Genomic DNA, 21,040 nt, shown 5'->3' with positions numbered 1-21,040 from the left:
AGCTGTTTTAAGTTTTATGGGTCAAAACCAGCCCTTTGAAATGGCAGCCAGTGCAGTCTAGCAAGTATTGGTATTATATGCTCAAACTGTCTTGCTCAGGTGAGCCACCTGGATGCTGAATTCTGCCCCAGCTGGATTCCAAACTGTCTTCAGAGGCAGCACCATGAATAATGTGTTGCAGTAATCTAATTCTCACCAACCCTTCTCTTTTCCTCCTTGAATGTTTTTGCTTGAATGGAATGTGTCCTTGATCTGATGCCTCTTGCTCGTCATTGATGGAGGGGTGTGTGTGTGTGTGTGTGTGTGTGTGTGTGTGTGTGTGCAAACCTTCAATTTATGCAGTACAAAAATAAGAGCCACATCAATTGATCACTTTGGTCTATGTCCCCTGCCATCACTGGCAATCTGGCCATGGGGGAATATGAACCTCAAGCTGAAACAGTTTTCCTGCTACTTACCCAAGAGGGGGGAAAAATTGGATTAGGCATCACTGGAGACATACTGGACATTTTGTGTGGCATTTACATGGTATCCCATAAAGTCATAATGAGCCAAGGCATTGGACGGTGTTTGGGTCCACACATCATTTGGTGGTTGGTTTTTGCTGGATGTTCAGATTCGCACCACATAGGCGGCTTTCCTTTCCTTTCCTTTTTCACCTTCAATTGGGTAATGAAAGCAGAGATCAAAAGCAAGAAAGGCATCTGATAGGTGAGGAACCTGAGTTGGGGGAACAATAACTTTGGAATAAAATAAATCCCAATAGCAATGCTCCCTTTAATGTTCAAATCTGGTCAAATCTGAAAAAAAAAGAATAATTATACATCCTGGTTGGTCATGACTTACTTAAAATCTATGGAGGTATATAGTTCTTTAGGAATTCTCCATGAGGCTTTGCAATATTCTGATTGGTTTTTTCTCTCTCTCCACCTTCTATTTTATTCTCGGAGTACTTGGTGCAACCTATGGTTCACCTCATTATAGAGTGTTATCAGCATAGCAGTTTCCTTCATCCCCCTCTGCAGCCATGTTCTGACCTCAAAGGCACAATCTCAATGAGGCATATTCAGAAAAGTACAAGTCACGGAGTTCTCTCTCTTTTCCTTCCTTTCCCAAATGTGCAGCTGATTTTTATCATGTGTTATCTTAATTACACAGTTTAAGGGCATGCACAGAAAAAAAATCATTTCTGGGATTCTCATATTTGCTAATAGAACACTGAGGTAATATCAGAAGTAAAACCTATTTCCAAGGCTTTTTTCGAATGTCACCCCCTCCACCTTCTGGTTCTAACCCATTCTGTGAAAATTAAAGAACAAGAGTGGTGGTGATCCCACCATTTTCTTTTCCCTGTTTACGTGCTAATGTCTTTTAAACCATTACTTAGCAATGGGGATTCCAAATAGAACTGCTGTTAGTGAGGATGTAAAATGTATTATTTATGTTAGTCATCATACGCTCTTCACAGAATTCATTTCTTTAATCTATTCATCTAAAGCAGGGATGTTAAAAGTGTGAGATGTTTATGAACTACAGCTCCCATCATCCCTGACCACTGGACATGTGCCTGAGGCTAATGGTACCTGGAGTTTAGCAACATCTGGTGGGTCCCAAGTTCCTTACGCCTGATTTGAAGCAGGGGTAGGTCATCCCAGGGCTACCTCACATGCTTCATGTGAGGATAAAATATGGAGGGGGAGAACTCTGTATGCCACTTGAACTCCTTGGAAGAAAAGTGGGGTAGAAAAATAATTAATTGAACGTTATACCATTTTATAAAAGGGGAGAAAAATTAAACAAGTCAATCTCAAAGTACCATCAAACTCCTTTCTTTCCATTTCAAAACAAATATGTAGGTTACAAAATAAAGTATGAAAAAACATGCCCAGCCTTGGTGTGTTGTTAGGTGGGGGCAAATGCCAGGACCTGAGGGCAACAGAAAGCTTGTAAATAGTCTGTCAGAGATCACGAAGCACCTTTTGCTAGGCAATTCCTTTTGGGACAGAAGCTGGGCTCCTGGGAAGGTGAGAGCAGGGAGTTTTGTAACTCCAAGCATCGTACATTACATTTTGGCTTCTGGGAAAACAAAATTCAGTTTCACTCCCCGAATTTGGCAGCAAAGTGTGAATACATTGGAATCATGACTTCCAGACACCCAGAGGCTGGAGTTGCATTGTCTGCTTTTCTATTGTTGCAGCTTATCTCACTGTGTCATATGCCTGAAAATTGGAACCTTGCCTCCCCAGGATAACTTGCAGGAGGCAATGGAAGCTTGTACCTCCGTTGCCTTCTTCAGATTTCTTTTAATGGGTGAATAAAACAGTTCTGCCTGGAATAGCAAATGTGTGTGTGCGTGCGTGAGAGAGAGAAAGAGAGAGAGAGAGAGAGAGAGAGAGAGAGAGAGAGAGAGATCCATTATCTAATTCTTAACTAACATGAGGCATTATAAAATGAGGAAACCAAACAAGTGTAAAAAGCTATAAAATTCATAACCCCTTCCCCTTTGTTCCTTCCCCTTTGAGCGCTGAGGCTTGTACCCCTAACCATCTATTCAACCATCAAACTAACTGCTTGGTATTGAATCTCCCTCCCAACACACTCAAAATAAATATTCCAATCTCAAATTCTGCATTCATGTATACATGAGTGTGGGAATGCATATGGAGTGTGGCAGGAAATGCACTTCAATGTCATAAAGAGGGTCCATTTTATTGCGAACCTGGGTTCACTTGTATGCTTTTATTCCAAACCTGATAAATTATTTTCTGTTTGAGATTTTTGCTACAATGGAGCAGTTGCTGGCCAAACAAAGGTGCTCCTACTTAAAGTTTTATCCCAATCTTCCTCCAAGGAACACATGGTAGTATACAAGGCATCCACTGGATTTCAACATCATAGCAACAATTCAAGGAGGTTGGGCTGAGAGCTAATGCTTGGATGACTGTCACCCAGTCAACATTATGCCTGAGTGGTGCCCTGGTGCCCCCATTCCTAATCTCACTCTATCAACAATAAGGTTGGATAAATGTTTCCAAACTGTGGTCCATGTTTCTTCATGGCCACATGACAGCTAAGGGTGAAGGCAAAGGCAAAGTGAATGTAGCAATTAATATTAATTTTTACCTTGTGACATTAAGAGAGGCCTATTTCTTGACTTAACAGTGATTATAAAAATTTTGCAGCAATATTGGCAAGGAGACTTAAAGCAGTGCTGATAAATTTAATACATAAAGATCAAACAGGGATTTTATGCTTAAAACAACTGAGAGATAATGTAAGAACAGTGTTGAATTGTTATTGAATATTTTGAAAAATGTAGTGACAAACAGCCCTGGTTTTTCTAGATGTTGAAAAAGCATTTGATAATGTTTCTGGAGCATTATGAGGAAGCTTATGGATATACCGGTAATGGGATTTTGGAATGTGTTTTCAAGAGGGATGAATGTGATATACACAAAGCAATATGCCAATATTATAGTAAATGGGATTTTGTCAGAAAATGTATTATATCAAAAGGAACAAGACAAGGTTGCCCACTGTCACCATTATTGTTCATCTTAGTGTTAGAAGTGTTACATCTCTACATATTCAAGGAAAGTAATGAGATACAAAGTATCGAAGTGGGACAACAAACTTATAAATTAAGGACATTTGCAGATGATGTAGTTTTATTTGTTGAAAACCCACTGGAAAATGTGGTGAATGTATTTGAGGCAATAAAGCAGTTTGGCACTTTAGCAGGTTTTTATTTAATGATAAAACTAAAACAGTGGTAAGGGGGGGGGGGGGACGTACTGCCTAAGATGTTTTTGTTCCAAACTATGCTGATAATATGTAATCCTGGGTATTTCAAATGATGGCAAAAAGGAATGGATGATATTTAAAAATGCCAGATTGTTGGATCTGGAAGTTTATGGCAAAAGATATGGATGGCATGTAGGGCTTTTTTTGTTGGAACTAACAGTAACTCAGTTCTGGCACTTCTCAGGTGGGCACCATTGCCGTAATAAGAGAACAAGGGAGGTGTTCATGGTGAGTTCCACCACCTCTTTTTTATAGAAAAAGAGCACTGGGAATGCTTACCTGTGGCATGAAAAAAGTAAAGGTCCATAAATGTTTTTTCAAATCATTGTGTAATGAGAAGTTTGTTCGGAGTATGGGCCAGGTATAAAAATCTACTTGAAAGAAAAATGCCATTGTGGTTTTCCCCCATAGAAGCTTGTGCTCAAAAAAGAAATAAATATGAAGAAGTACTGGGAGACTTACAGAGATATATTAAGTTATACTGAAAGTGGATATAAACTTAGAAATAAAAATTATATATAAAATTAGAAAAAAACTAGATTGGAGTCAGGTTGGTTTCAGTATCATCAAGTAAATGAACTATTTAAGAACTAAATGGTTTTATGGAACAATGATCTGATTTTGAAATGGGGCTGCTTGAGAGTAATGAAAAATTGATTTCTAAAATATATAAAATGTAAAGATGAATTGGTTCTGTTGGTTCTTTTTCTTTTCTCTTTTTCTTGTTTTCTCTTTGTATTTTTATTAATCTGTATTGGAAACATTTAGAAAAAGCTTTGGGGGCGTGGGGAGGGAGAAGTCCTTTATCTTGGATTGAGGACACACACAGGAAGGGGACAGTTGGAAGAGAGGGGTCCCTGCATGAAAGGCAGGGTATAAAGGGTCTCCCAGTGTGAGAAACTGGGAGAAGACGTAGGCTTCCAGGTGAGAGATGGGAATGTCTACATGTGGATAAAAGACAGGATAAATACGATATACAGTGGTACCTCGGGTTAAGTACTTAGTTTGTTCCGGAGGTCTGTTCTTAACCTGAAACTGTTCTTAACCTGAAGCACCACTTTAGCTAATGCTTTGGCCACACCGCCGGAGCACGATTTCTGTTCTTATCCTGAAGCAAAGTTCTTAACCCGAGGTACTATTTCTGGGTTAGCGGAGTCTGTAACCTGAAGCGTATGTAACCCAAGGTACCACTGTAAATATGGTAAAGGGTCTTACAGGTATTTTCTTTCTCTTTCTTCTCTCTCTCTCTCTCTCTCTCTTTTTATTATCCTTGTTCTGTAGACTGGTCTGATTCTTATGTCAAAAGAACTTTCTGATGGTAAGAACTGTTCTACAGTGGAACAGACTCCTTTAGGAGGTTGTGGACTCTCCTTCCTTGGAGGTTTCTAAGCAGAGGTTGGATGGTCATCTGTCATGGATACTTTAACTGAGATTTTTGCATTGCAGGGGGTTGGATTAGATGACCCTTGGCATCCTTTCCAACTCTACAATTCTATGATTCTATTATTCTAGGAGCGTGATGAATGCACTGTCATTCACCTTGTATTCTTCCTTTGGGTGGTACTATGGATTCAATCCAGAAGGACAGGAAAAGAATGAGCAATGAAAAGGTGATTGTCTTCCTCAAGAATTGAGCTCCTCTCCCTCTAAGGGCAAGTTGTCCAAAGGCTCCTTCAAATCACCAGTGAGAATTAGGTCTCTAATATTAAGAATATAAGAAGAGTCCTGCCAGATCATGGCCAAAGGCTCATGCGGTTCAACATTCTATTTTCACGGTGGCCAGCCAGAATCCTATGGGAAGCACACAAGTGGGACTTGAATGAAACATCACTATTTCCACTTCTGATACTCAGCAACTGGAAGTCAGGGGCATACTGTCTCTGGCTGTCAAGGGAGAAAAGTGTCATTGTGGCTATTAGCCACTGGTAGCCTTACTGAATTCTTTCATTACTGAAGTCTTATGTACTAAATGTTCTTATCTACACAACACAATTGTCCCTCTTTAGGTGTTTATGTTCACTATTCATCTTGCTTTTTCAGTTCTTTACTAGCTGGGAGTGGGTGACACCCAGTATGATTGACTCTTTTCTCCTTTTGACTTGAGCTTGCTTTCATTTCACCTCCACACAGGACTCACGACACACCTCTCTCTTACATTGCTGGTTCTTCTGGATTTTCTGGATAATGACAGTTCCTCCTCTTTGTACATCTCTCTCCGTGTGTGTGTGTGTGTGTGTGTGTGTGCGCACACACACACACACACACACACACACACGGCAATTGAAGATAACATCTTATGCATCTGAAAAAAAACAGGCTCTGACCCAGGATAGCATGTGCTATGCTTTCTGGTCTTTAAGGTTCCATCAGTCCCTTTTTACATTTGTACATCACTGACGTATTTCCACTTGAATACTTTGATCAGCCTTTTCCAAGACTGAGCCATGGACAGCAATTTAGGGTAAGCCAGATAATGGGAACTCAATGTCATGTGTCATGCTATGTCTCCAGAGACCAGCAGTGATCAAGACTCTGAGTCAGAGTCTCCAGAATCTCTGGCTTAGGATCTGGACATGTCCCAGAGTAGGTTTGGGGTTCTGACATACATTAGCTGCCAGAAGAACCTCCTGTATCACCAGGGCCTATAGGGGCAGAGCCAGGAATCTCACAGGCGCCTTCCCTCAAGGAACCCAATGTCTCCCGTAGGATCTCACTGGTTCAGTAGTGCAGGGGACATGTCAAGCGGGAGACTATGGAGAAGAGAAAGCATGCCCATCTTCAAGCCTGAGGGTTAGCCCTTTAAGAATCTGACAGTATCAAAAAGGGGGTGGAGCCCAGTAGTGGTAGTCCAGGGGCAAAGGCATAAAAAAAGTATTTCTCAGTCTTTGTTCTAGCAAGCTGTTCACTCTGTGGTCCTGAAGTGGCTGAGCTGGCATCAGACCAGAACAAGACATTTCATATGAAAACTCCTCTTACTAGACTGAATGGTGTGTTCCAGAGATCTGTATGGTATAGTAGTTACCTAATATACTCTTATGAGGCCAAAGCGTGGACTAGTGACATATTGACATTTTGGAAATGTCTGCAATATCCTGAGAGTATCTGTTGCATCTTAGTAATGATGATGCAGAAGTTGTTGAGGCACACAGCTGAAACAAGGCAAGGAAGTCTTTTTGTACTGGACAACCTGAAGCAGACAAAATACCCTAAACTGTACATAAGCCCAATTGAAGCTAAAAGTCCAATAAATTCCCCCACTGTGTCACCAAGCATTTCATTTCACAGAAGGCAGAAGAAGCAACCAGAGGATCTTCTATCTTGGACCTGGTCCTCACCAACAGAGAGGAACTGATGGACAAAGTGGAAGCACCCAGAAACTTGGGAGGAAGTGATCATGTCCTCCTGGGTTTCATGATACATAGGGAAGGTAAAGCTGAGAGTAGTCAGACAGGCACTCTGGACTTTAAGAAGACCAGTTTCAAAAAGCTTAAGGAGCTACTAGGTAAGATCCTATGGTCAGAAATACTTAAAAAGAAGGGAGTCCAAGAAGAATGGGAGTTTTTAAAATGAGAAATATTGAAGGCCCAAATGCAGACATTTCCAACAAGAAAGAAAAGTGGGGGGCATTAGTGTGGCTGCATAAGGAGCTTACAGAAGAGCTGAGATTTTAGACTGCCATGTATAAGAAATTGAAGATTCCTGAATTGCAGGTGGTTGGACTAGATGACCCTTGGTGTGCCTTTCAACTTTACAACTCTATACTGTAATTCTATGATTTTCAGAGTATGTCCCCTGCAGGGAACATGCTAGCCAAGCAAACCCTGCTGAGGCTGCCTGCCTCCCCTCTTCCCCCACCCAACACCCTTCTGCCCTGCCTTTTGGCAGCCCTTGATTGCTCTGTATGGGCACTTGGGGAAATCCATGGTTATCTCAACTCAATCCTGTAAAATCTTGGGTCGACCCAAACTGACCTAATTTGGTCATATTTTTATGCATGAATGGAATAGAGTGATGGAAAGATCACGATGGCATTATAATTTTGTCATTCTTGTTCAGTACATTAGTGAATTGTGGTTTCTAGCCAGCTAAGTTATATTCAGAAGAGTTCCATTGGAATTAATGGACCTAAGCTGGTCACGTTATTAATTTCCATGGGTCTACTCTGAGAATGACTAACACTGAATACAACCTTTGTGTCTCTTTACTGTCTGCCCCCATGAAGTCCTGCATTCATTTAAACCAGTGGCACATGGGACCAGGAGGAGTCAGGGTCAAAAAAGAAATCAGAACCAAAGGGAAACTGAGAAGTAGAATATGATGCAGGAAATCAGATGAAGAGACCAAGTTTTCTTCTTCATGACTAAGAACATTTACCACATCCAGGGAAATCCCAGGCTGTTTCAGCAGGTTGCATGTGGCACATTTGCCAGAATGGAGTACATTTCCTTTGTCAAATTCCCAGATGGTTCTATCAGTTTTCTGTGCCATGTGTTTCACTCTTTCCAAATTCTGGTTCAATTAGGCAAAAGAAATATGTATCGGTGTATGTACAATTTGCCATTATGTCAAGACCTGTTTGGTCCCTTCACTCTATTTGCATCTATTTACCATTTCTTTATCATCATTGAGTTCACACACTTTCATAAAACACTGCAAAAAATAGCAACCTTGATGCCATTGCACACTTTTTTCCCATGATGTTATAATGGGGTGTGTGCCATGACTGTGGAGTCAGATTCCCAATCTTCAGGAAAATGAAGTCAAGGAATTCAAACCAGAAGTGGAATGGCATACAGACATCACCCTTCGGCTGTGTGCCTCAACAACTTCTGCACCATCATTACTAAGATGCAACAGATACTCTCAGGATATTGAAGACATTTCCAAAATGTCAATATGTCCTGACTCACCTATCACAGAGGCTCCAGTGAGACCAGAGTAGTTTCCTCTCTACCTGAGTGGAAGACTTATTGAGTAGACTGAGCTACTTTCACTGAAAAGGCACCTCCCTGTTGTGGGCGGGGTGAGCAACTGGGATCCAGCTGCTTGCTGCTTGATCTCAGTTTGATTGCTGCTGAGGCAAAATCAAAGCTCTGTTCTCCTGAGCTGTGCAACAGGTCCAGTCTGGTGTCATTGCTTTCATAATAATCTCTACATGGAGAAAACACCACATAGAATATTGATGCAATTGAATGAACACATCATTCGAGGGTAGCAATCATAGTTAGTATGCATGTGTGTGTGTGTGTGAATGTGTGCACGCAGTGTTTATTCAGGTGGGTGGGCACACTGTTAATATAGAGAAGAGGAAAATGAAAAACCCACCAACAGACTTCAGAACAGGACTCCTAATGCATTGGTTCCCCATCATAAACCAGAGCATGTAATTCATAACTACAACTTCTCTCCCTCTCTCTCCCCGCCCCACCATATAACCTCCTGTCATCTAATGATGCATTTATTCTTGTATTTTCTTGACCTCTTTATTGGACAACACGTTGACTGTAGGAGAAAACTGGTAGATATTTTTTTAATCTGTATGTGTAGAAAACTCAAAATGCCAATCAAGTAAGTGAAATATGCAAGTCTCTCCATAACCACCAATTTCACCACCACTCTCCTCCAAAAATTAAGATGAATTAATTTTAGGTTCTGCATTTAAACCTCACTTTGCTAAACTCTTGCACTGATTGTTTTCTTATGCAACCTTCACCATCCCCTTTAGCTTCCCCCTTCTTCCCATCTGGGGACATAAAATAGTAATTACCACATAATTGCAAAAATTAAATTAAATCCCTAGCCTTCCCTTATTTGACCTTCAATGCACTGTGCCCTTCTGCTGATGCTCCAGTAGGCCAGTGATGCCTTCACATAAGCATAGTGGAGTGGGTGTTGTTGCTTTTTAATCAGAAATACCAAAGGCTGGATCTTATGTGGTCTTTGGCAGTGCAAGGGTTGTTTCAAACCTCACCTTTGCATGATACACCTGAAAAGAAAGATGTCTTCCCAAATATTCTACCACTTCTTGCAAAAACAAGAAAACAGGTATCAGTTCCCCCCTATTAGAGTATTGAGTGATGTGGTCACTTGTATAAGCTTCCACACTAAGGCATTTGTGGTGGAGAGGGGGACATCAGGCTTGGGCCCCCAAATGTTGCCCTTAGGACTCTCCCTAGGCCACATCACTTTCCCTAGACTTCACCTCCCACCAGGTCTTCTCTGATCCCTCCTTTTTTGCCTGGATGGAATATGTCAATAAACTGTGATGATATCTCTTGCTTGCCTGAACAGAGAATGGAGAGTGTGTGCATAGAAACATCTGGTTTTTGAATAGCTAGAAAGTAGCCAACTCTACAAAAGTGAGAGTCTCATCAGTTGCTCCATCCGCACTTTGCCTCTGGTCCCCACTGCTAATAGCAGGTGGTCCTTGGAAGGTTTTTCACAAAGTAATGTGGCCCTAAGCCTGAAAAATGTTCCCCACCCTTGACTCTTGGAATGTTCTGCTGGCTGTTGGCTTTCTGCTCATTGTGTTCGGGTTTTTCTTTTTACTCAATCCACTGATGGAAAATTAAAATGAATTCCTCATGTAATCTTATTAAGGTCATATATATTGGAGAAGAAAGCTCTTCTGCCTTGCGGCCATACTCATTCATGAGAAAGGCTTTGGAAGTAAACCTTGAGGGAAAATGCATATCTTCTGCCTTGTGGGACACCTTCAGGAGAAGAAAAACCCTACGCAAATCCAGGGTGGAGTCCCTAAGATGATTGGATGGCATCAGTGAGGCCAAAAAGGAGGTTTTGTCATCTGGGCAGCCCAAGACCTTCATGCCCAGACTTGCCCCCCCTCTCCCCGAAAGGTTACTCTGGCGCTCCCAATGCAGCAAAGACAAAACAGGAAGCAGCAGTTATGAATTACTGGTCTCTACAGACACAGCAGGCACTGTGATTCTCCAGTGGTTTGACTTCACCCAGGGGACCATGCTCCATTGTCTCTGAAAATGGTCAAAATCATACATATATCCTCATACCACAGCTGCATTGACCTGGAAAATGAGGGAAAGGAAATAATCAAAAGGAAATACATTTCAGATTATTTCTTTCCTTCAGCTTCTCCAGTATATACAAGAACCATCTTCTTCACTGAAGTTCTGGAGCTCATATTCATACAAGGCTATGAACCATTTTCAGGGAATAATGGAATATCTACTTTCTCCTAGAGAGAGGAGAAAACCAATCAGCACATCTCAAAGTATGAAGGAAATATCTTGGTCACTGGCATCTCCCAGTTAAAAGGAAAAGAAATGGCATAAATCAGGCCTTATTTCTTAGGCAGTGTCTGCTTTGGACAGCTGCAATTATTAACCACCAAAATTTCATTTACACGCAACTTTCATATTCTTACAGCAAGGGTCACTGACTAGCTACCACCCATTAGACACAGATGAAGTCTCTGCCGACTGTGAACTAGACGCAACTTCCTCCTTTTTTTTAAAAAAAGTACAGAATTGTTTTAATAGAACAATTGATATTAATATGTATCTGGTTAAAGAAGAGATAAAACTTCAACTGTATTTAGAGATATTTACTATATTTATAGGTGGTTATGGGGGAGACTGTGGAAAGGAAGGTCTGTTGCTGACCTTTTTTTTGCCCATTTATGTCAGGGAAGAGGAACCTGTAGATCTCTAAATGTTGTTGGACTACAATTCCCATCAGTTCTAGCTGGCTCTAGGGATGATGATAGTTGTAATCCAACAGTTTCTGGAGGATCATGGGTTCCCTATTCCCAACAAATATATGGGCATGCATTACCTATAATGGATAGCTCAGTTGGTAAAGTATGAGACTTAATCTCAGGTTCATGGGTTCAAGACCAACCGAATTTTTTTTAAAAAAAACAACAACCTGGATTGCAGGAGATTAGATTAGATGATTCTTGTAGTCTCTTCTAACTCTATAAATCTATGATTCTTTGTCAGGCATAGGCAAACTTGGTCCTCCAGATGTTTTGGGACTACAGCTGCCACCATCCTTAACCACTGGTCCTGTTATCTAGGGATGATGGGAGTTGTAGTCAAAAAACTTCTGGAGGCCCAAGTTTGCCTATGCCTGTTCTATGTGCTCTAGAATGTACATCCACTAGTCTTCCACTCAGAGATTTAAACTACTAAATTAGAGAGGAGGAACCTGTGACCCTCTAGAAGTTATTGCAGATACTCCAAGTGTCCCTGTTTTCCATGGACAGTCCCGGATTTACAGAAGCCATCCTAGATTCTGATTTGATCTCGGAATACCCCACTTTTCCTTAGGACGTCCCTATTTTTATCCAAGAAATGTTGGAGGGTATGGAATAGGATGTCCATTTTTTCATTGGAGAAATGTTGGAGGGTATGCTATTGGCCAATGATTTGGTATGAAAGAAGTTGAAGTCTGGTCAGAACTAGAGGGCCGTAGGTCCCTTGTCGCTGAATTAGAAAGACTGAAAATGCAAAAGAGTGGCAGAACTTTGCAAGGAATGTATACCCAAATTTGTAAATATGGCCAGCTGGAGGCCTCTCATTATTTCCTCTTACTGTTTATCCATACATACACCGCTTATGTATGTATTTGCTCTTGAAGGGAACTATTAAAGAAGTATACCTGAAGGTCCTGTATACCTGAAGATGCGTCTTCACCCCCATTATTCAGCCTGGGCATTGAGGTCCAGCTCCAAGGGCCTTTTGGTGGTTCCCTTACTATGAGAAGTGAAGTTACAGGGAACCAGGCAGAGGGCCTTCTTGGCAGTGGCACCCACTCTGGAATGTCCTCCCATCAGATATCAAGGAGATAAGTAACATTTAGAAGACATCCGAAAGCTGCCCTAGTTTAATGTTTTCTTTTGTTCTTATATATGTCAGAAGCCACCCAGCATGGCTGGAGGTTTAGGATCAGAGTTTTCCTTCTCCTAGATGGGCTACCTTCTCAGATACTACCCTTCCCCTAACACCCCATACACTCCTGGATGCTTTCAGTCAGAATTTATGGTAGTGATGTAAGCCAGAGGTCAGCTCCAGTATCAAGAGTCCTGTAGCTCTATCAGGTTCAAGCATGGATTGGCGAGCTCGACTAGAAGAGGAGGGAATGGGGGTGGAGATTCTCCGCTGTTGACTCCAGTTACAATGGAAGGGCTCAGAGCCAGAGGCTGACAGCACAACACTGGGATGAAGCAGGAAGTGACACCACCAGCTCATTCTAGGAGTGTAAGTATCTGCACTGAGGGGCAGGTATGGGAAGATAGAACAGAAGCATCCTCATTGCAACATTCCATCATAAAAGCATTCTTTGAGAAGGTAACAAAATATTATCAACACATGTAAATGTTTTTGCTCACACCTCTGGGGTTGCGGCGCTCATCTTGCTTTACTGGCTAAGGGATGACGTTTGTCCGCAGATGGTTTTCCCGGGTAATGTGGCCAGCCTGACTAAGCCGCTTTTTACTCAATATAGTATATTGATAATTCTCTCCGCTCTCTTTGCAGATTTTATACAGCATCAAGAGGAAAATGGATTTTTTCTCTTGTTTATGAATGATTCGTTAAATTATATTCCAATTTCTCTGAAACCAGCATGTATGTGTGTAGATATATATGAATAAAGATGCAAAAATTGCTTACTTTTGCACATTTAGCTAATATTCAGTGCACAAAGAAAAGAAAAGGAATCACATTTTAAATCTAGGTTTTTTGTTTTTAATGCTTTGTGCACCCTCTAAACACACATACTTTATGTAGCAAATTTGTTATTAAATCCTAGTGTTAATTTTTATTTTGAAGGCATTTCTGTTTGGCTGTTACACTGGGATCTGTACAGTGGTATCTCGGGTTAAGTACTTAATTCATTTCGGAGGTCCGTTCTTAACCTGAAACTGTTCATAACCTGAAGCACCACTTTAGCTAATGGGGCCTCCTGCTGCCGCTGCACCGCCAGAGCACAATTTCTGTTCTCATCCTGAAGCAAAATTCTTAACCCGAGGAACTATTTCTGGGTTAGCAGAGTCTGTAACCTGAAGTGTATGTAACCTGAAGTGTATGTAACCCGAGGTACCACTGTATCTGTATTGCATTTAGCTGTGAAAAGATACAAATAAACTGGAATTGGAATGGGTGATATTCAATTAACTCGTACTCAGAGTAGACTCAATGAAATTAATGAAGGCTTATCCACACCAACCAATTCCTCTGCTCTTTCCAGGCCCTGACCGCTCTTTAAACCTGAACTGGAACAAACAGCAATCCATGGAAAGCATGAACTGATATTTGTTCTGACTGAACACTAAAGAGTGGGTTTTCACAAGGAAAGCTTGGGGCAAAGCAAACACCAAAACAAACAAACAAACAAACAAACAAACAAACAAACAAACAAACAACCCATGCTCAAACATGGAACTTTAAAGTGCAGACCTGTGCCTGGAAAAAAGTGAGGCAAATGGTATGTGTGGATAAGCCTTGGGTGTAGGCAAGTCCATACCCTCCAACTGTCCTTATTTTCCAGGGACAGTCCCAGAATGTCCCTCTTTACCCCACCAGTGCTGTCACCACTAATCTCAGGGAGGAGGATGAGCTGGCGCTTGTCCTGGTGATGGTGGTGGCTGAGAAGGAGCATCCTGTTGCCTCTCCATGGCCACCACTGTGGGCCTCTTTGCCTGGGCAGCTTGTAGTGCCTGTTGGAAAGCAGGTGAGGAGGAAGAGAGGCGGCTGCCACTGAGGCCCAGGCTTGTGGGTGGCACCAGCCCTGACACGCAGGCCCTGGGGTGAAAGAAAAGGAGAGCGGCAGTGGGGTAGCGTGGGGGGTGCAGGGGGGGCCGGCCGCACCGGGCGCAACATCTGGGGTTAGGGCAAATCCACGGGTTAGGGGGCGCAAATCCACAGGTTAGGGGGCGCAAATCCACGGGTTAGGGGGCGCAAATTACTTGCCTTGCCCCGGGTGCTGACAACCCACGCTACGCCGCTGGAGAGCGGAGCGAGCAAAAGGAATCTAGGTTTTTTGTTTTTAATGCTTTGTGCATCCACGTCTAATCTTGCGCCTTTCTAAAATTTATTTATTGGTGTGTGCTTTGCTTTTTGTAAATATACCATAGAATAAAGTAAAATTGAGATTAAGGGGTTTTCTTGGGGCAATGGAGAGTGTGTGCTGTGTCCCATTGCTGTAGTGGTGGTCTGTGGGTGGTCTGCGGGTGGGGAGACCAAAAAATGGGGGAAGAGAGAAGAGTCAGTTGCGGGGGAGTGAGGAATGTCCCTATTTTCATTCATGGAATGTTGGAGGGCATGCAAGTCACACTTTTCCATTGAATTCATCATGTCTGCTCTGTGTATGACTAACACTGGGTAAGTTTAGCACCAGCTGTGCTGCAGGAGTTGCCAGAAGCAGGTGTACATGTTGCCATCCAACCATCTTATGGACTCCACTCTTGATTTTTGTAGGGCTTACTTCTTAGCCTTTTCTTCTCCTGAAAATATCCCACAAGGTAGTGGAAGTTTCGGGTCAGAGTTTTCCTTCTCCTAGATTGGCTACCTTCCAAGCTGATGAGACCAATCTGCTGCTTATATCTCTCTACAGCATGTGAAGAAACCACCTTCTTGACCATTGGACCCACTATTGTTCTCATCTGCCAGAGCCTGTCTAGGCACGCATGGGGAAGCCCCTAACCCACCAATGATCTGAGACCCATCAGCTACCTTCACATGGTTTGGCTGGCCAGTTGAAACTGTTTTTTTTGTGGGTGGCCACTGTTGCATGCTGACAGCTCCCAGGACCCACAGGTGAAGGCAGGTTGGGGACCAAAGGTAGACAAACTGCCCCAGAAGCATTACATGTCCCCCACCAGAGGTACTACCTCTCCCCTAGCACCCCATACACCCCTTAATACAGGGGTCAGCAAACTTTTTCAGCAGGGGGCTGGTCCACTTTCCCTCAGACCTTGTGGGGGGCCAGACTATATTTTTTGGAGGGGGGCGAATGAACGAATTCCTATGCCCCACAAATAACGCAGAGATGCCTTTTAAATAAAAGGACACATTCTACTCATGTAAAAACATGCTGATTCCAGGACCATCTGTGGGCCGAACTGAGAAGGCGATTGGGCTGGATCTGGCCTCCAGGCCTTAGTTTGCCTTAATACAGGGGTAGGCAACCTAAGGCCCGTGGGCCGGATGCAGCCCAATCGCCTTCTAAATCCAGCCTGTGGATGGTCCGGTAATCAGTGTGTTTTTACATGAGTAGAATGTGTCCTTTTATTAAAAATGCATCTCTGGGTTATTTGTGGGGCATAGGGATTTGTTCATTTTATTTTTCAAAATATAGTTGGGCCCACCACATGGTCTAAGGGACAGTGGACCAGCCCAAGGCTGAAAAAGGTGGCTGACCCCTGCCATAATACATCTCACAGTCAAGGCTGGCCAAAAATGGAAAGTGCTGCCTCCTCACACAGACACCCCGATGCCAACTCCAACTCCTCTTCCACCTCCTCCTGCTGCTACAGACCCAGTGGCGTAGCGTGGTGGGTGCAGGGGGGCCAGCCGCACCGGGCGCAACATCTGGGGGTTAGGGGGCGCAAATCCACGGGTTAGGGGGCGCAAATTACTTGCCTTACCCCGGGTACTGACAACCCAAGCTACGCCACTGTACAGACCTCCCCTATCCCAGTGACAATTCCCCCTGCCACCTCTGATGGGGAGGAAAAGGGGAGGAAAAGGAGGCCAAAAGTAGATCAACGGGGTGGTGGTGAGGTAAGAGGAGTCGGCATCAGTGGATGAGCTGGTGGGCATCAAGCAGGGACAGAAGAAGAGACACCTGTCAGGAGGGGAAGTCGGTGATGGTGGAGGCAGGTGGCAAACAGGGTCCTCCTCATGGAGCTGCATCTGCTATCCTTTCCAAAAGTCCAAAACCCAGCATGCTGAGGCAATGGCTTCACCATGCCTCATGGGTAAGCCCAGAGCTTTATTCCCTTTAGAAATGTTTAGGGATACTCTCATTTTCCTACTCATATTGAAATACTGCCCCTCACTGAGGCCAAACTTAGATTCACAAGTTTCGTATTCTTACAGCAAGGGTCACTGACTAGCTACCACCCATTAGACACAGAAGAGGTCTCTGCCTACTGTGAACTAGATGCAACTTCTTCTTTTTTAAAAAAAAGAAAAAAGAACAGAATTGTTTTAATAGAACAATTGATATTAATATGTATCTGGTTAAAGAAGAGATAAAACTTCAACTGTATTTAGAGATATTTACTATCTTCGCATGGTCGGCGGTTCAAATCCCCCCGGTGGGTTGCGCTCCCACTGCTCGGTCCCAGCGCCTGCCAACCTAGCAGTTCGAAAGCACCCCCAGGTGCAAGTAGATAAATAGGGACCGCTTACCAGCGGGAAGGTAAACGGCGTTTCCGTGTGCGGCTCTGGCTCGCCAGAGCAGCTTCGTCACGCTGGCCACGTGACCCAGAAGTGTCTGCGGACAGCGCTGGCTCCCGGCCTATAGAGTGAGATGAGCGCACAACCCTAGAGTCTGGCAAGACTGGCCCGTATGGGCAGGGGTACCTTTACCTTTACCTTACTATATTTGTAGGTGGTTATGGGGGAGACTGTGGAAAGGAAGGTCTGTTGCTGATCTTTTTTTGTCAATTTATGTCAGGGATGAGGAACCTGTGGATCTCTATATATTGTTGGACTACAATTCCCATCAGTTCTAGCTCGCTCTGGCCAGTCATAAGGGATGGTGATACAGTGGTACCTCTGGTTACGTACTTAATTTGTTCCAGAGGTCTGTTCTTAACCTGAAACTGTTCTTAACCTGAAGCACCACTTTAGCTAATGGCTCCTCCCACTGCTGCTGCGCTGCCGCCGCCACAAAATTTCTGTTCTTATCCTGAAGCAAAGTTCTTAACCCGAGGTACTATTTCTGGGTTAGCGGAGTCTGTAACCTGAAGCGTATGTAACCTGAGGTACCACTGTAGTTGTAATCCAACAGTTTCTGGAGGATCATGGGTTCCCTATTCCCAACAAATATATGGGCATGCATTACCTATGATGGATAGTTCAGTTGGTAAAGTATGAGTCTTAATCTCAGGTTCATGGGTTCAATACCAACCAATAAAAAAAAAATAATTCCTGCATTGCAGGAGATTGGACTAGATGATTATTGTAGTCTCTTCTAACTCTATAATTCTATGTCAGGCATAGGCAAACTTGGCCCTCCTGATGTTTTGGGACTACAACTCCCATTATCCCTGACCACTGGTCCTGTTAGCTAGGGATGATGGCAGTTGTACAGTAGTCCCAAAACATCTGGAGGGCAGAATTTGCCCGTGCCTGATCTATGTGCTCTAGAATGTACATCCATCAGTCTTCCACTCAGAGATCTAAACTACTAAATCAGAGACGAGGAATCTGTGGCCCTCTAGAAGTTATTGCAGATACTCCAAGTGTCCCTGTTTTCCATGGACTTGCTGCAGAGGGAAATAAGGGGCAGATTGGGCTCATCAGCTTGGAAGGTAGCCAATCTAGAAAGAAAACTCTGATCCTAAATTTCCGCTGCCTTGTGGGATATTGTACCTAGTGCTTTTTCCCCTAAAAAAAAAATGTTTAGCGGTACTCTCATTTTCCTACTCATATTGAAATACTGCCCCTCAATGAGGCCAAACTTAGATTCACAAAATGTTTAGGGGTATGCGTACCCCCAGAAAAAAAGCACTGGGTAAGCCAGTACTGGTTCCAGTAGTGATTCTTGAGGTACTCACTCTTGTCTTTTATTTTTTGCATGCCTTCAACATTCCCCAGGGGTGGACGTGGTCATAATTAGATGAGTGTGTCCCGGGGCTGCTGAGTATTTGCTGGGTCCTCAACCTCATTGTCCCCACTCCCCCTGGGGCTGACAAGGTGATTTCCCTCTAATGAGTGTCAGGTCCCATCTGTACCATCATTTAAACAGCACATTTCAACAGACTTTAAACAGTCACCATCCTCAGAGAGCCGCAGTTCCCAAAGTAGTTTTATATTCAGTATCTCTTCCCAGGGATCTAACAACTCTCAGCATCCTTGACGAACTACAGTTCCAATGGTTGTCGTTTGTTTTTGTTTTTTTAGGGAAGGTAGGAGTGTTCAAAGTGGAATGCTACGGCTTTAAATGTAGTGGGAAGAATACAGTGGTGCCTCGCAAGACGAAATTAATCCGTTCCGCGAGTCTCTTCGTCTTGCGGTTTTTTTGTCTTGCGAAGCACGGCTATTAGCGGCTTAGTGGCTTAGAGGCTATTAGCGGCTTAGCGGCTATTAACGGCTTAGCGGCTTTAAGAAAAAGGAAACAAACTCGCAAGAACTCGCAAGACGTTTCGTCTTGCGAAGCAAGCCCATAGGGAAATTCGTCTTGCGGAACGACTCAAAAAACGGAAAACCCTTTCGTCTAGTGAGTTTTTCGTCTTGCGAGGCATTCGTCTTGTGGGGCACCACTGTATAGGGGTATCTCAATAGTGGGGGAGAAGAAAAAGGGAATTTAGAAAGAACAGCCTCCCAATTTCCTATGCAGACTGCAGTTCACTGTGTGACGAATTATTTTTCTTTCCCTCCACTCTCCTCTTTCTCTCTTAAACACAGAGTACTCTGTTATTTCTATGCATCTTGAGCCACTTGGAGAACAGGTAGGCTCTAAATGCAATACACAAAATGATGTGGTTTTGGTTTGTTTTCCAGCCTTGCATCAAAATTTCAAAAGCCTTCTGCAAAGTAACTCAGAGCAGGTTTTTGCAGTGTGACTATCCCTGTTATGTGGAACATCATACCTGCTGAGATACGACAGGCATCCAATATTTGAAGTTTCTGCAAACAATTGAAGACATGTTTGTTTCAACAAGCTTTTCCAGCTGGATGAAAAGGCATTTGCCTTCGGTATTTACTCTGTATTGTTTTTTAAAAAAACTGTATTTAGCTGGGATTTTTGGGAGGCAGGTACCATTTAAAAAACTGTCTTAGTTGTTTTTATGAACGATTGCGAAAAGTGGTGTATCAATTAATGAAGTGCATTAAAAATGAAAGCAAAAAATGAAAGAAAGAAAAACTTTGTTTGTGAGCCATTCTGGAACTTTCTAGGGCAGTTCATGTTTTCTTGTAAAAAATTAAATGGAAATGTTGAGTAGTAGCCAACTAAGTTCTAATCAGAGTAGACTTGCTCAAATTAATGGGCCAAAGTTAGGTATGTCCATTATTTTCAATGGGTCTCCTTTGGGTAGGACTAATACTGCCTCCCACTCATGGCTGTCATCATTAAAAAGAATGCCCAGAACATTTTCAGTTTGAGAACATAATCCTTTAAGTGATTCTTCCAGGATTTAATTTGCAAGTTTCAAAAATCTAGTTTTACCTGCAACAGATATATTCATGCTATTTTCGTCCTGAGATTTGGGAATGATGTTCGTAGTAATTTGACCTTTCTTAAAGAAAAACACTGTTATTTTCTGTGGCACCACATAACATTGCTGACTCATTCTTAGTTTGTTTCTTTCTATTTTGCTCTTTCTACATTGTTTAAGGTTGGAAGGGAGAACGTCTTTTTTCAGGGGGGGGGGAGCATAATAAATGCCTCCCTGACTCAGGAGGTCACATTTACTCTATGTATTTAAAATAAAGATAAGTAAAGGTGTTCCATGTAGAAAAGAGAAGCATAAATTCAAGAAAAGAGGTGGGTACCAGAAAGGAAAACATCTTAACTGTCAGAGTTCAGCCTCTTCTTTCAAAGTATATCCTGGAACATGATGTCAATCACATTATGCCTTGCAAAAATGCACTACAGTGAAGGGAGTGCTCTCATGTTCAGGTCATGCTGTCAGGCTTCTCACAGGCATCTGGTAGTCCACTGTGAGAGCAGAACACTGAACTAGATAGGCCTTTGATTTCACCCAACAAGGCTCTTCTTACATTCTTATAGAAGTGCCTAATGAAAGCCCTTCTGGCTTAGACCAAAGGCCCATCCTTCTCTGCATCTTGGTTTCAAGAGTGACCAGCAACATAATTCCAGGGAGCCCGCAAGGAAGGCAGTAAGCAAAAGAAAACAAGAAGACTCCATCCGTATCAGACCAAAGGTCTGCCTAGTTGTGCCTCCTGCACCTTATAATAACCACTCGGATGTTTTTGAGAAGCCCACAAGCAGGCCATGAAAGCAATCGAAGAATCCCAGCCAGACACTCAGTGGGTACATATTTCTTTTTTCTTTTTCC

This window comes from Podarcis muralis, chromosome Z (assembly GCF_964188315.1).
Source record: "Podarcis muralis chromosome Z, rPodMur119.hap1.1, whole genome shotgun sequence".
In the NCBI taxonomy this organism is placed as follows: Eukaryota; Metazoa; Chordata; class Lepidosauria; order Squamata; family Lacertidae; genus Podarcis; species Podarcis muralis.
Note: the sequence above shows the minus strand (reverse complement) of the source record.